Raw genomic sequence first — 10,636 nt, forward strand, 5'->3', positions numbered from 1 at the left:
CTTTTCATCCCAATTTAGGATGAAACAAAATTTTGAAATATTGGAGTTTTCCCGAGGATAGGAATTGATCAGCTCTGGACTTCAGGCATCCACTTTTGAAAATTTAGGCCTTCAGATGTCAGGTAGTTATATGGCTTGGTTACTCACATAAAGATGGATCACTGCATGCAGGTACCTGTATTGTCTGTAGCAGTGGTCCCCAATGTGGTGCCCGCCATAGCGCCGCGGGGCATTTATGTGCGCCTGCCTAGTGTCCAGCAGGGGAGAGAAGCCGCGGCCCCGCCCCTGATGGAGACAGAGAACTCAGGCTCCGGGTGCGGTGTTCTCTGTTCCCGGCGGGCGCAGGGCCCGTCTAGTGCCCAGCAGGGGAGAGAAGCCGGCTTCTCTCCGGCTTCTCTCTTCTCTCTGGATTCAAATATTATGTAATATTAAATATGATGTTTTTCGTATTATTTAATGTACAAATACAAAATAAGCCTTGAAAAATTGTTGGCATGTGCCACACTCTTCTGAAAACATGAATGTGCTACTGGCCACAAAAAGGTTGGGGACCACTGGTCTGTAGGCCTTAAATTTTTGATCTAATGATAATTTATATAATTGCCATGGTGATATTATTCATCATATTGTTTTCTGTGTTAGTCTGGAGAAACCATAATGAATAGGGTGAAGTAGTGATGACGGTACCGGGAAGAGTGTTTGTTTTCAGGTAAAGGAAGGGTGTGATGCAACAATTAAAATGGCAGATGAACCCGGTCTGTCACACTCATGGCCAGCTCTGTTGTACCGACAAATACAGTGCTTCCTTAGAAGGGCGTCAAAATACACTAGGGATGGCAGAATATTTAACAGCTGTTTAAGACACGAGTAACGCCAGGGCTCCCCTTGTGTAGCTGTGGGAGGGAGGTGGATGTTTTTCAGTTTGCCAAGAGTAGGAAAAATAAAATCTGAGCAAGAAGCTGAGAAGAAAATGTTGCATATTTAGGACATTCTCCACATGATGGCAGTAAAAAACCCCTGGAATTCAGAGATGGTTTATTTCTCAACTTCAAAAACCAAAGGGGAGAAAACAACCCAAGAAGATGAGGCACTGAAGTGTATATGGCTGAGCTGTTATATTTCCAGTTTTTCTCCTGGTAATCCTTAGAATCTCCAGCTTGTTTTCTCAATGGTGAAGCAACATCAGGAATGGCACAGGGAGAACAGGTCACTGGTTACATCATACCAGTGGAGAGTATGACTCATAGGCATTAGTTCAAAGGAATTTTTGATTTCCTAAGTTGTACATATGTGTGGAAGGAGAGGATTCAGAGAAAGAAATTTGTTGTTATCCTCATGTGAAAATTCCTATCTGCCTGCCCAAGGAACTGAGGCACTGAAACTCATCACTTAAAGCTTCATAACTGAGTCTGTCAAAGGACACTTGGATAAGTATGCTGTTTGACCAACTTGGTTTCATTTATTTGACAATCCCAGATAGGAATTAGTTTTGGAAGGAGTTTGCAGATGAGGCTAAGTTTGCCTGAGGCACTTGGATAATCTTGTGTGTGGAAGCAGTTAGAGGGGAATGTATTTAAAGACTCCAGAAGCAGCTGTGTAGCTAAAATTAAAATGTGTTTTTCTTGAAAAAAATTTTTTTTTGCTTAATCTCCTGTTTCAGGCTCTGGACTTGTCTATGGGAGCAAATGGGAGGGAAAAGGGGCGGGGCGTGTGTGTGTGTGTGAAATTGAACTTAGAAATTCCTGGTTTGCTTTTTACAGCTTGGAAGCACCAGATATATGACATAAAAGGGGCTATAGCCAAACATCATCTGAATGTCTCCTCTTCATGCTTCATATTTATATCCAGAGGCACCGACTTTCCAATGTGCCGGGGGATGCTCAACCCCTGGCTCTGCCCCAGGTCCCACCCCTACTTTGCCTCTTCCCGCCCCATCCCACCCCTTCTCCCAAGCCCCCGCCTCCATCCCGCCTCTTCCCACCCTCGTTCCACTTCCGCCCCGCCTCTTCTTGTCCTGTTCTGGCCTCTCCCCTAAGCACCTTACATATAGTAATGAGTGTATCCTCATAAGACCTCCAGTTCAATAAAGGGGGAACTGAGGCCCAGAGAAATGAATGGACTCGGCTAAGGTCACATGAGGCATCTGTGGCAAAGGAACATGAGGATGATGAGGGCAGCTTCTGTTACATTTTCCCTCTTTGACCATGTATTTCTTGGAGGATGTTGAGCTTTAGGCCCAAATATCCATGGGAGTCCAACAGCCCATGCAGTCTGGTATCCTGTCTCTAACAATGGTTTATACCAGTTGCTTTGGAAGAAGATGTAAAACCCCATTATGGAGTTTGCAAAGCTTGCTTTAGTCTTCCATATTATCTTTAATCAAATGAATCAAGAATACTTTTATTATGTGATAAAAGCTAAGGGGCTGTTCAAAATAAATAAGCAGGTCAACCAACACACTGAAATTCCATATTTCAAATTTAAAACACTTTACAAACATTAAAACCTCACAACTTTCCTATGGGGTAAGTAAAGTGTATAGCCATCTTACAGATGGGTCAGATGAAGTGATTTGCCCAGCAAGTCATTGGCAAAGATGGGAACAGAATCCAGGAGTCCTGACTCCCAGTCCTTTGCTGTCACAACAAGAGCACATCATCTCTCAACCACAGATCAATCAGACGCAGCAAATGGAATTATATGTAGAACATCCTCCCTGGTAAAAGAATGTCTTACATTCAAGAGGGATTAGATTCCTTGTATACATATGGAATTCATATTCCTGATAATAAGAGTCATGCACTGTGTCCTGAACTCCCAAGTGAGCAGCATTGTGAGGGTCACACCAGCAGTTTGAACTCAGACCTGTCAAGGATTCCCTAAAACCAATGAAACCAAAAAGTGGAGGGTGGAAAGGAAGGTGTTCTGTTCCTCCTTTTTAGAGTCATCAGAATCTGAAAAGACCAAATCTAAAACTGTTATGCTAAGTCAGCTTTCTACATCAGCAGTCACCTTGACCATCACTTCAGATGCCCTAGGTCAGGTCCGATGTGGTGAAAGACACAGGTATGACAGTCTGATAAGTGATGAGGCCTTTGCAGAACCCAAGCTCTGGTGTTTTCTGCAGAAAATGTGGCTCTGGCATCCCTGAAAATAGCTCATACAAGGAAATCATACTTATATTTGTGGGTTTGTTTTTTATTCTTCAGAAATAACTTGTTTGTGAGTGATCCTGTGTGATAAGTAAGAGAAGCACAGTGAGCAATTTTGGAGCTGCACGGGGGACGGTTGGTAATTTCTGAGTATGTTTCCCAAGTCCTCAGAAAGGTCATTGGGGGTCTCCATTACATGCAGTCTGGAGCCTGTTACAGTTTTCTCATACAATTTAATCTGCTTCCTGGATGGCCTCCAGTGTACAAGCAACTGACAGTCTACAGTCTTTGGAATTGATTTCCTGGAATCGTGGAAGGCCTGTTTGGCGTCCAGATGACAGATGTGTGTTTTGAGTGTTCAGTGCAGCAAGATGCTTTGCAGAGATGAGAGAAAATTTGCCTCATTTCCACATTTTCGATTACCTTTTGAATCTTTCTCTAGAATTTTGTGGGATAAACTCATTGTTGCATGCTAATGCCCCATTGAGTGGGCATCACTAATAATCCTTTGTCCTTCTCTAGCACTTGTCATCTGTGGATCACAAAGAGGTTTTATAAACATTTATTAAGACAAACAACATCTTTGCTAGGTAGTTAACTATTATAATAATTTTACAGATGAGGAAACAGAAAACTGAAGCACAGAAAAATTACTTGGCAAAGTTTACACGGTGTGGTTGTGTCTTCATTAGAAAAAAAGGTGTATTTTTAACCCTAAGGCTCACCTAAGCCAGCTAACTTTGTTTAAAACTACAACTGCCTTATCTTCACTATGATTATAACATGGATTAATTAACATGTGTTAAAAATACATCTTTTTTTGTAGTGAAGGCAAGGCCTGAGTGACAGAATTGACAGAAGGACCCAGGGGCCCTGACTCCAAGTTCCCTGCTCTAATCACTTAAGTTTCTCTCAGTAGTATTGTATACATTCCAAACATTGCTAAAACTGGGGTGCTGTTCTCTTCTCTTGTAGCACATAACAGCAAGGGTCACATCTGAGATCAAGGACTATGTGGGCAAGGTCTTCCGGGTGTCAGTGGAAGGAGGCTTGGTAGTGGATGTACAATGGTAATAGAATATTCCAAAATATATGAAAACAGTACCATCTGAAAACAGTGGCCCAATATGAAATGAGTTGGTGGTGCCACTCTGGTTCTTAGCAGGACAGGAATCTGAATTAAAAACAATCAGTACTAATTATCTCCATTATTGACAGTCTCATTGGAGTGGCTGAAAACTGAATGTGGGACATAAAGACCAACTTTCCTCTCACTCCTAGAAATGGCCCTTCCAGGGCAGAGAGCAAGAGTCAGACGTATTGGCAGGCTGTGGTATGTGTCAGAAACCTGGCCTGCTGCTACCTATGCTGTTCTCATTTTGTGGATAAATAGAGCACTTCAGACAACAAGGATGTCAACCCAGCACTTTCACCAGCACTGAATGCACTAAAACTTTATATAAAGGAAAAACTATTTTCATCCTCCAGGGACAGTGGGTGGAATTTTACTACACCCATTAAGTATGATGTTTGGGGACGTATTAAGCAATTTTTATCTTTTGGTTCTATTTGTAATAGATATTAAAAACAATATACAAGCATTAGCTGAAAAGAACCAGGGCTTTGGAGCAGAGCCCGGAGCTGGAGCGCGGAGCAGCTCCGGAGCAGTGGAGGTGCAGGTTTTTGCCTGGAGCTGGAGTGGAGCCAGAGCACAGCTCCAAAGCCCCGGAAAAGACTGCCAAAGTCTGGAACTTATCCTCCCTTTCCCTTTTCCCCTCCTTTTCCTAACCAATTTGGGCTTTTTAAAAAAATGAAAATGAGAGCTTCAGACTAACTTCTAGTTTAGTCAGCTTGGTCCCTCTGTAGAACTTCTGAATGTCACAATTGAGCTCCAAGGGAAGCTGCAATTTCCCTTTGAAGAACAATCTAAGGTGCTAGCAAAGGGGAAAGGGACTTTAAAGGGAAAGTGCTGCTTCCTGCAGAACCTGGTCATGGGTCTTAGGAGCAGTATAGATGCAGCATGATACCTCACAGCAGGAATGCCATAGCCCACTAATATATACACTGTTGTGACTTATTACTGTATTAAAGTGAGTTGAAAACTGGTTCCAGAATCTCACTGGTTTTCCCTCACAGTGCCACTGTCAAAAATTCTGGCTCTTTTCAGATAGATAGGCACCCCTCTGTGTTGTGAAAAAAAACAGTGGTTTTTGGTTGTGTGCTAGTTTTTTTGTTTTTGTTTTGTTTTCTTGTGGTAGCTAAATCTGCTTTTATCTTTTTGTTCCCTTCCTTCACTTTTTGAAGTTCAACATTCTCAACTACATGTTATGTTAATGTAAAACTAAAAACTAAAAATATTATAGTAAAAACATTAAGCAGTAATTTCAGTCTGTGAATTAAAATGTTAACTATTTTTAAAAAGTAAAAAATGAACTGGTGATAACATCAGGGTTCTTGTTCGGGCTACTAGGAAACAATAATAAAATTACAGAACTGCTTGGAAGCCTAAAGGGAAAGTATGGTGTCATAGGTTATTAGAGAGAGGTAAAGCTTGAGGTGGAATCAGCTGTTGTTTGATATTGAAGAGGGAGAGTTGATGGAGTTGTCATCTGTAAGGGGTAGACTTGGTTTGATAGAAACCAGGGCCGGCTCCAGGCACCAGGTGCTTGGGGCGGCCGCTTCGGAGAGGTGCAGCACGTTGAGCTCTTCGGCGGACAGTCCCTCACTCCGGCATGGAGCGAAGGACCGCCCACTGAATTGCCATTGCCATCGCGGCTTTTTTTTTTTTTTTTTTTTTTTTGGCTGCTTGGGGCAGCCAAAACCCTGGAGCCGGCCCTGATAGAAACTAATAGAAAATGGGACTGATAACATGACTAGCTTGTCCTATTTTTCACAAGACTGGAGCCAGTGCATGGTTATTTCTCATTCTAACTTTAGTAAATGTAAAAACTGCTGGTCAATACTGCAAATAGGAGATTTATGTTTATTTAGTACCAAACATCCATGTATACATTTGTCTGAGTCAGCATACCTAAATCTAAAGAATGTGGTAAGGAACAAGTAATTGGAGGGATTGATGTAATGAACACGGATACTTATTTTAAAGTAAAATGTAAGCATTGTCAAGAGTTATTAAGTGGCAAAATGGAAAAGATTTACATTCATCTCATAAAGAAAATTAGTTTCTCCAGATTCTCCAAAGATCAAATGAATGAAACATTGAACATGAGTTTGATGATGTTACAGGTGAGTCTTCAATGTCATGTGAGACAGAAATGTAGCCACATTGAAAATGTAATTCCCTGTTCCACATCTTCCAGAAGCTCTTCAACAACAGCTTCCTTTTAGAGCAGTCTCTCTTCATTTTGACAACCAAAATATGACAGATCAATTGGCAACTATACCATAAAATCAACAGAAAGGCAAAGATTTGAGTTTGATAAGAAAGTTGCGACCTTCTTTATTCTAAAAACATCACGTTCAGTGTAGCACAAAATGAGCAATTTAAACATGATTGAAGCCCTTCACCCTGAGCATTCTCCTCCAGACAGATTTAAGATTGTAGGTTCATACTATATGCTGCAAGTGAAGAAACAGAGGAAAAAATTAAAGGAACAACTACAAGAATCAACTTTGACATTAATAAAAGATGGTTTGTTGAACATGAGAAATGATCCAATAATGGCTACAGGTATAAATACAGAAAAAAATGAGTTCCTACTTAATGCTATTGATTTTATGTCTGAAAAGAAAAACACAGAATATTGTATCCAAGTTGCTGATGATGCCATCCAATAATACAGAGGAAAAATATGACAAGGGGATCTTTGTCATTTGATCAAATGATGAAAATTGTTACCAGATGTGCCCATTACTTTGGGGTGTGCTCATTTATTTGGGTTACTCCTCTGGGGAAGGGGGTTCTGTAATCCTGTCAATGTACTGCTTGTGTCACTTGTGTTTACATATGGAGCTCTACTTCTCCCTTCTGCAAGTCCCCTCCCAATGGAGCTATCCTACAGGACCTAAGGTCCCTAGGGCTGGGTTACTCCCACCCCAGAACCAGATAAACATCCACACACCCACACGTACATTAACGAAGCAAGTCTGGGTCAATCAGCACTGTCAAGCTGACCCCTTATATGTCTCTGGACTCACTGGGCTGGATGAAGCAGCACTTTCAAGCTGTCTCTCCTTATATGCCCCTGGGCTCCATGGACTGGGTCAAGCAGCACTTTCAAGCTGTTACCCTTATGTGTCCCAGATTCAGCACGTCCCTATCCTCACTCCCCCAGCACAATTGTACTGGCAGTAACCTACTTGATGAGCAAACCCCACAGTATTTTGGGCGCTGCAGGGATCTTTAGCTTAAGTAAAAGAAGCGTTGCTGTAGAGTGAATGGGGGAAGCTAAAAACACAAACGAGTAAAGTTCAGCAAGAGAGAGAGAAGCAACCAACTTAACCATAGAAGTTATTTATTGAATAATAGTAATAACTACACAAGGAGGACTAAACCAACATAACATACATGATTAAAGGTTAATACCTAAGGTAGAAAGGAAAACAGAGAGAGAGAGAGAAAGAGGGGGGGTCTCACCCACTCCATGAGGCTTGAACTGGTCAGGGTTCCCAGATGATGGTGGTAGCTGAGGGTTCTGAATGCTGGAGACAGGCAGAGCCCCCAGCACGATCAGTCAGGAGATGGAGTTCCAGTGGAACTGATGCATAGTGTGGATCTAAGCATCAGAACTCTGACTAGGGGGTGAGTAGGGATTTTTGTAGAGAAAATACAATGGTTCAAGGGAGAACACTAGATTTGTTTATAGGTAAACTGATGACTCAAGGGTTTTTTTTAGACTAGACAATAAGATCTGATCACTCTTGGCTATGGGTGGTGTTTTCTTCCTGGGAGCTTACAATGCAACTAGGCTGCTTCAGTATTTGGATATCAATTAAGGATTCATTACTAGAATTGGTCTGATAATTGCTGAGCTGGGTGTGTGCAGACATAGGTTCATTAGCATCTGGAGCACAGATTCCCAGGATGCAGTGCTTCCCTGCTTTTTCTGGTCCCAGAATTCAGTGTGGTTCTCTGTTCTCCATTCTGTATGTAAATTGAGATGTCTTCCTGTCCCATCTTTCATGCAGATGAGGCTAGGGGAGTTGTCTCTGCTCTCCATTTTGTATGCTAATGGAGATGTCTTAATCTTGTCACCCTTATCAGGAGGGGTCTAGGTGTGTCTCCCAACGCCCTTCACTGCTCTCTGCAAGTTTTCTTCTTCTGATGAGTTTTGGTTTAAGCAGAGGCTGGGGGGGGAGAGGGGGTGTCTTTCATGAGTCCGGCTGGATACTGCACCCTGGTTCCCCAGGAACACAGAGGTGTCTGGTATCAAAATAAAATTTAAAAGACGAGAACTACTCAGATGCAGTGAGCCTAAGCTTCTGAATGCTGCGTGTTCAACACTCTAGTTATAATTGAGAAAGAAATAAACACCTAACACTGTCTATAGCCATCAACTTCATTGGTTGGTTGATTAAAATAAGGAGGATTCATGCCTCGTCTTCTCAATGATGTTCCGCAGAACTCTAAGAAAAATGATGGGACCAATTCTCACTTACGCTGAGGTGACTGTTCTTACAGTGTAAAATTGCCTTACATACACTTTAAGTTCACTTTACACTCCCAGAGCGAGGTAAAGTCACCTTTAATGTCAATGAGAATCAGGCCTATAGTCTCTGTATTTATGTTCAACACAGTATGGGTGTTGAAATTGGCACTGAGACCAAGGAGGACTTTGATCAAAACATAGAAAATATTATAGAATGATAGAAATATAGGTCTGGAAGGGACCTCAATAGGTCATCTAGTCCAGTCCCTTGCCCTGAGGCAGGACTAAGTATTATCTAGGCCATCCCTGACAGGTGTTTGTCTAGCGTGTTTTTAAAAACCTCCAGTGATTGAGATTCCACCATTTCCCTAGGTAATTTATTTCAGTTCTTAATTACCCTTACAGTTAGAGAGTTTTCCTAATGTCTAACCTAACTCTCCCTCATTGCAATTTAAGCTCATTACTTCTTGTCCTGTCCTCAGTGGATAAGGAGAAAAATTTATCACCCTCCTCTTTATCACAACTTTTTATGTACTGGAAGACTATTACAATGTTCCCCACTTCCTTCACTTCTCCAAACTAAACAAATCTAGTTTTTTTCAGTCTTTCCTCATAGAGCATGTTTTCTAGACCTTTAATCATTTTTGCTGCTCTCCTCATGACTTTCTCCGATTTGTTCACACCTTTCCCAAAGTGTGGTGCCCAGAACTGGACACTGTACAGCTGAAGCCTTATCAGTGCTGAGTGAAGTGGAAGAATTACTTCCCCTGTCTAGCTTACAGCACTCTTGCTAATACATCCCAGAATGTTGTTTGCTTTTTCTACAATGTTAATGGTTCATATTTAGTTTGATTCATGCTAACCCCCAAATCCTTTTCTGCAGTAATCCCTCCTATGCAGTCATTTCCCATTTTGTATTTGTGACATTGATTATTCCTTCCTAAGTTTAGTACTTTGCAATTGTCTGTCCTGAATTTCATCCTGTTTATTTCAAAAGCATTTCTCCTGTTTGACAAGATCATTTTGAATTCTAATCCTGTCCTCCAAAGCACTTGCAACCCCTCCCAAGTTGGTATCATCTGCAAACTTTGTAAGTGTATTCTCTATGCCATTATCCATTTAATTTGTAAAGATACTGTATAGAAAAGATACTGGACCCAGGACAGATACCTGTGGGATCCCACTCAATATGCTCTTCTAGCTTGACTGTGAACTATTGATAACTACTCTCTGACTATGTTTTTCCAACCAGTTGTTCACCTACCTTATAGTAGTCTAGGCTACATTTCCCTAGTTTGCTTATGAGAAGGTCATGTGAGACAATATCAAAAGCCTTACTAAAGTTGCGATATATCACATCTACTGCTTTCCCCTTATCCACAAGGCTTGTTATCCTGTTAAAGTAAGATATTAGGTTGGTTTGACATGGTTTGTTCTTGACAAATCCATGTTGACTGTTACTTATCACCTTATTATCTTCTAGATGCCTACAATTGATTGTTTGATTATTTGTTGTATTATCTTTCTGGATACCAATATTAAGCTGACTCATCTATAATTTCCTAGGTTGTCCTTATTCCCCTCTTTAGAGATAGATACTATATTTTCACTTTTCCAGTCCTCTGGGATCTCTCCCATCAGCCACAAGTTCTCAAAGATAATCGCTAATGGCTCAGAGATCTCTTCAGCAACTTCCTTAAGCATTCTAGGATGTATTTAATCAGGGCCTGCCTACTTGAAGTAGGGTTACCATATTTAGTGCCTCCGAAAGGAGGACACTTTAAAGGGGCCTCAACCCCGCCCCCGCCCCAACCCCGCCCCCTCCCCAAAGTCTCCGCCCCCTCCCCTGCTTCCCGCGAACATTTGAGTCGCGGG

General features: G+C 41.6%; 1 pseudogene; it reads left to right on the top strand.

Moving 5' to 3' along the window:
* Window positions 1-677: 677 nt before the first annotated feature.
* Window positions 678-10,636, top strand: part of LOC117876127 — a 42,486-nt pseudogene continuing 32,527 nt past the window's right edge.

This window comes from Trachemys scripta, chromosome 4 (genome assembly GCF_013100865.1).
Source record: "Trachemys scripta elegans isolate TJP31775 chromosome 4, CAS_Tse_1.0, whole genome shotgun sequence".
Classification (NCBI taxonomy): Eukaryota; Metazoa; Chordata; order Testudines; family Emydidae; genus Trachemys; species Trachemys scripta.